This window comes from Ornithorhynchus anatinus, chromosome X2 (genome assembly GCF_004115215.2).
Source record: "Ornithorhynchus anatinus isolate Pmale09 chromosome X2, mOrnAna1.pri.v4, whole genome shotgun sequence".
NCBI classification, from domain to species: Eukaryota; Metazoa; Chordata; class Mammalia; order Monotremata; family Ornithorhynchidae; genus Ornithorhynchus; species Ornithorhynchus anatinus.
The window spans coordinates 9,067,009-9,072,435 of NC_041750.1; the positions used below are offsets into that span (position 1 = coordinate 9,067,009).

At 51.7% G+C, this 5,427-nt stretch overlaps 1 non-coding gene across 1 annotated transcript; it reads right to left on the minus strand.

The window, feature by feature from the left end:
* Positions 1–4,292: 4,292 nt before the first annotated feature.
* LOC114807509 lies at positions 4,293–4,430 on the minus strand. Its single transcript, XR_003755569.1, has one exon. It is a non-coding gene; the product is annotated as a small nucleolar RNA SNORA7 (small nucleolar RNA).
* Positions 4,431–5,427: the final 997 nt, after the last annotated feature.

Genomic DNA, 5,427 nt, shown 5'->3' on the forward strand with positions numbered 1-5,427 from the left:
TGTGAGGATGCAGGAAGAGGCAGGCGAAGGGGATGGGGGTGGGGACGGTTTTCTCCACCCCAGTTGGCACTGCCTGGGGTGGTGGGGTTTGAGCACTTGGGCCCTCAGCTTCACTTAACAGAGGATTGGGTAGGCATTTCTCCAGCTGGCTAGGTCCCGGAGGATGGGCACCCCAACCCTGGCACTTCCTGACCGCCCCCACCCCTGCGCCCCCGGGGGCGGGGGGCGGGAGGAATCTCTTCTGCTGACCTCCCTCTGCTGCAGAATACCCAGAGTCACAGTGTAGGGCCAGGTCACATCCTGAATCTCATCCTTATCCAGCGGGGACTGTCTCTGTCCACCCCAGGTCACCATTTACTCCCCGACTTTCCAATTCTGGGAATTCCTCATCTGGTTCCCCCGCCCCCCCCCCCCCCATAATCTGCCCAGAACTCATGGGAATGCAATGGCTCTTCTAGAGCCCAGCCAATGGGGAAGAATGAAAGAGTAGGGAGGAAGAGGAGGAGGAGGGAGAGGAGGAGGGGGAGGAGGGAGAAGGGGAGGAGGGAGAAGGAGAGGAGGAGGAGGAGGAGGAGGGGCTGTTGGCAGTGCCAGGGGAGAGCGGGCTGCTCGGCAGCTGGGGAGAAGGCTGCTCAGTTGGTGCCCTACATACGCCGATGTTTTAAGTAGCATCCAAAGCCAGCTCAGGATTAGCAGCTCAGCTGCCGCCCAGCACAGTTGCTTGGCACAGCGTGGGAGCAAGGTTCTGGCGGGGGAGGGGGGGAGGGAAAGTGGGCATGAAATTAGGAATGCCCCTCCTCACTCCACCAGTTGTGTACTTGGCTCCTACCCTGGGGAGGGGAAGGTGGGGCATGGGGTCCCATTGCCCCACCACCCAGGTGACCTAGGTCCCATAAGTCTCACACACACGTGCAAGACGTGCCTCACCTGAGGAGTGGGAGGAGGACTAAAGACTTGCGTGCTCTTTTCACCCTAGTCAGGGTGAAGGCACTGATGGATGGGGGTCTTTAACCCTGTCAGACCCATTTCACTGTAGCATGAGATCCAGGGCTCAGTGGCGGGCCTCCATTCTCCCCACCTGCCATTACTGAGGCAGGAGTCCAGGGTTTGGCAGAAGCCATATTTATTATTGTTATTATTAATAATAATAATAGTACTTATTAAGCACTTACTACATGCCAAGCACTGTTCTAAGAGCTCGGGTATTTTCAAGTTAATCAGGTTGGACACAGTCCGTGTCCCACATGGGGCTCGCACTCTTAATCCCCATTTTACAGATGATAAGGTAATTGAGGCCTAGAAAAGTTTTGTTCATTCAATCGTATTTATTGAGCACTTACTGTGTGCAGGGCACTGTACTAAGCGCTTGGGAGAGTACAAAACAACAATAAACAGACACATTCCCTGGCCACAGATGAGCTTACTGTCTAGAGGAAAAGGAAGAATACTTAGTAGAGGATGGTTTTGATTCATCGACCTCTGGGTGATGGGTCCAGCATGCTTCCTCTGCGCCATTCTGCTCCTGACTTGCCCAAGATAACACAGCAGACATGTGGCAGAGCTGGGATTAGAACCCAGGTCTTTCTAACTCCTAGGCCCATGCTCTATCCACTAAGCCATGATGCTTTTCTATTTACAACCTTTGGAAGGTGACAAACTTTGGGCTGGCTTAGGCCAAGGATGGCCCTGCTTAGGCTGATTGTGACAGTGTTAAGGAAGTGTTGTCTATGAGGTGCTTTGGGATCCGTAGAATCCCGGGGGGGGGGGGGGAAGCCAAATGCCCGGGAGGCATGACAAGCACAAATTCTTCCGGGTTTAATGAGCTCACTCACGGTGCTTGTCCTGTAACTTTATGCCCCTCATCTGTCCACTGTGGGTCTCAGGTAAAACTCTCATCCAGGTCCTCGTTGGAACTGTCTCCTCACATCAGCTGTGCTCTACGGGACTTGGGTATTCTAGGATGACACAGTCTGGGGTGGGGAGGGAGAGGGAAGAATGGAGGGAGCACAGTCATTCTCAGCCTGCCAACTTCTGGGATCTCTGTGGAGCTCCTTCCCTCCAGCTGTCCATGATAGGGGCTCAGCACCAGTTGACATTTGAGGTTGGCTCTGGGGTTTGGGTTCCTGAATATTCAGTATGGTGAAGCGGTGAGCCGATTACTGAAAGCTCTGGAAGTCCTCCTTCTTCTGTAGGGACTGCCCTGGCTTCCTTGGGGCTTGAGCAGGAATCGCTGTTAAGGATTCCTCTTTTAGAGGGTCCACCTTGAAATCAGAGGGTCTGGCACCATCTGCCTCTGTGACTGAGTTGGGTGCTGCTGATTTGGAGAGAATAGTAATTGCACGGCAGTGGAAGGTGCCTCTGGTGTGATGCTGAAGCTTACATTCTGGACAGGAAGGCCCCGGCCAGCAGCAGGGAGTTGGGCTGGCTTGCTCTTATGGATGGAGTGGGGAGCCCTTCGGGAGCCAGGGAAGGGCACAGAGAATGAGTGAGCCCCTCTGGGATTCCGGCCCAGTACCGCCTCTCACTTTCTCCCCACGGTTCTCGGGGCCGGTTCCATTTCCCACCTCCTGCCTCAGTTGCTCTCCGTTCTCCATGGCAACTCAGCAGTGGAACCACTTCTGCAGTGGGCACCAGGACTCTCTGTATGCACACAGTACAGAGGTGGAAAGGGCCCCAAGGGAGTGCTCCAGTGCTCACGGTCCAGACCCTGAACATGCAAGTGCAGGGGCATCAGGCTGGGGTAACCAGTGCCCCAGTGGCAGCGACTCTGGGGAAGATATATTGGGTATTCTCAAGTTCCAGACCGATCAGACAGTTGTTCAGCCTTGGTCAAGGATAACAAGGGCCCTCCCGGGGCTCCCAATAGAAAGATGAGCTTCTGCTGTGGTGAATCCCCATCCCTGGGGTCATCAGGTCGCTGTAACGCAGAAAGGTGGTGGATTTTTCTCAACTGTTCTCCCTCTTCCTTAAACTGAGAGCCCCAGTGTGGGACAGCAACTTTGCCCAACCTGATAAACTTGTGTCTCCTCCGGTGCCTAGAGCAGTGTTTGGCATAGAGTAAGCGCTTAACAGATGCCATTAAAAAAAACTTCTCTAAGCCTCAGTTTCTGCATTTGCACAATGGGGATTAAATACCTCTTCTCCCTCTCCCTTAAGCTGGAAGCCCCATGTGGATGGAACAAGGATTTCTGATGTCTTTCCCTCACCGCAGTCTCACATTTCCTCTTGCCTTCACGACATCTCTACTTGGATGTCCTCCCGGCACCTCAAACTTACCATGCAGAGCTCCTTATCTTCCCACCCAAACCCTGTCCTCCCGCTGACTTTCCCATCACTGTAGTCGGCTCCACCATCCTGTCTCGCAAGCCCCTAACCTTGACGTTATCCTTGACTCCTCTCTCTCATTCAACCCACATATTCAAACCGTCACTAAATCCTGTCAGTTGCACCTTCACGACATCGCTAAAATCCGCCCTTTCCTCTCCATCCAAACTGCTACCATGTTAACGCAATCACTTATCCTCTCCCACCTCGATTACTGTATCAGCCTCCTCCATGACTTCCCACCCTCCTGTCTCTCTCCACTCCAGTCCATACTTCACTCTGCTGCCTGGATCATTTTTCTACAGAAACGTTCAGGATGTCCCCCCACTCTTCAAAAAACTCCAGTGGTTGTCCATCCACCTCCTCATCAAACAAAAACTCCTCACCAATGTCTTTATAGCACTCCATCAGCTTGCTCCCTCCTCCCTCACTTCGCTACTCTCCTACTACAGTCCAGCCCACACACTTCGCTCCTCCATTGCTAGCCTTCTCTCTGTGCCTCCATCTCGCCTATCTCACCGCTGACCCCTCGCCCACCTCCTGCCTCTGGCCTGGAATGCCCTCCCTCCTCAAATCTGACAGACAATTACTCTCCCCCCTTCAAAGCCTTATTGAAGGCAGATCTCCTCCAAGAGGCCTTCCCTGACTAAGCACCCCCTTTCCTCTTCTCCCTCTTTCTTCTGAGTCACCCTGATTTGCTCCCCTTCTTCTTCCCCATCTCAGCCCCACAGCACTTACGTCTTGTCTTGTCTTATGCCGTTGAATCGTTTCTGACCCATAGCGACACCACGGACACATCTCTCCCCAAATGCCCCACTCTCCATCTGTAATCATGCCGGTAGTGTATCCATAGAGTTTTCTTGGTAAAAATATGGAAGCGGTTTACATTGCCTCCTTCCGTGCAGTAAACCTGAGTCTCGCCCTTGACTCTGTCCCATGCTACTGCTGCCCAGCATGGGTGAGTTTTGACTTGTAGCAGATTGCCTTCCACTCACTAGCCACTGCCCGAGCTAGGAATGGAATGGGTAGGTCTCTGCTTGACTCTCCCTCCCATAGCCGAGACTGGTAGAGTACTGGAAACTCTCCAGGTGTGACCCTGAGAGGGGACAACACTTATGTACCTATCTGTAATTGACTTATTTATATTAATGCCTGTCTCTCCCCCCCGCCCCCAGGGAATGTGTGCAGAGAATGTGTCTGTTTATTGTTGTAGTTTACTCTGCCAAGTGCTTAGTACAGTGCTTTGCACAGAGTAAGCACTCAACAAATATGATTGAATGAATGAATGAAAGGATTGTATCCAACCTGTTTATCTTGTATCTCCTCCAGAGCTTAGCACAGTGCTTGGCTCATAATAAGCCCTTAACAAATATTATAATTATCAACCAGTGGTAAGGAAACCCAAAGCCCTTTCCCTGCAGTAGTAATGGGCAGAAGCTGGTTTGTTGTTGAACTGTTGTTTCTTCGCTAGCTGTGGTATTTATCCAGCGATTACCATGTGTCAAGAACTGTGCTAAACTCCTGGGTAGATACAAACCTAGCTGATCAAACACAGTCCCCACAGGAGACTCACAGTCAAGGTAAGGGTAGACAGATAAAGACAATGGATTGCAACAACATGAGACAACAGAGTCAGCAAGCCAAAACCAACAGGGACAAGAGGACTAAAAAAGAAGGGATCTTGGAGGTGGAAGTCCTCAAACACCCCACTGCTCCAGGTACACAGTGCTTAGTTACAAACCATCCCCGCTTCCTCAGGGTTCTGAAGGTTGTAAAGGAAGTCTTAATAATAATGAGGATGGCATTTGTTAAGCACTTACTATGTGCAAAGCACTGTTCTGAGCGCTGGGGTAGATACAAGGCAATCAGGTTGTCCCACGTGGGGCTCACAGTCTTAATCCCCATTTTACAGATGAGGTAACTGAGGCACGGAGAGGTTAAGTGATTTGCCCAAGTCACACAGCTGATAAGCGGCAGAACTGGGATTAGAACCCATGACCTCTGACTCCCAAGCCGGTACTCTTCCCACTGAGCCACTCTGCTTCTAATAATTAATAATTAATAATAAATGTGGTATTCGTTAAGCTCTTACTAGGTACCGGC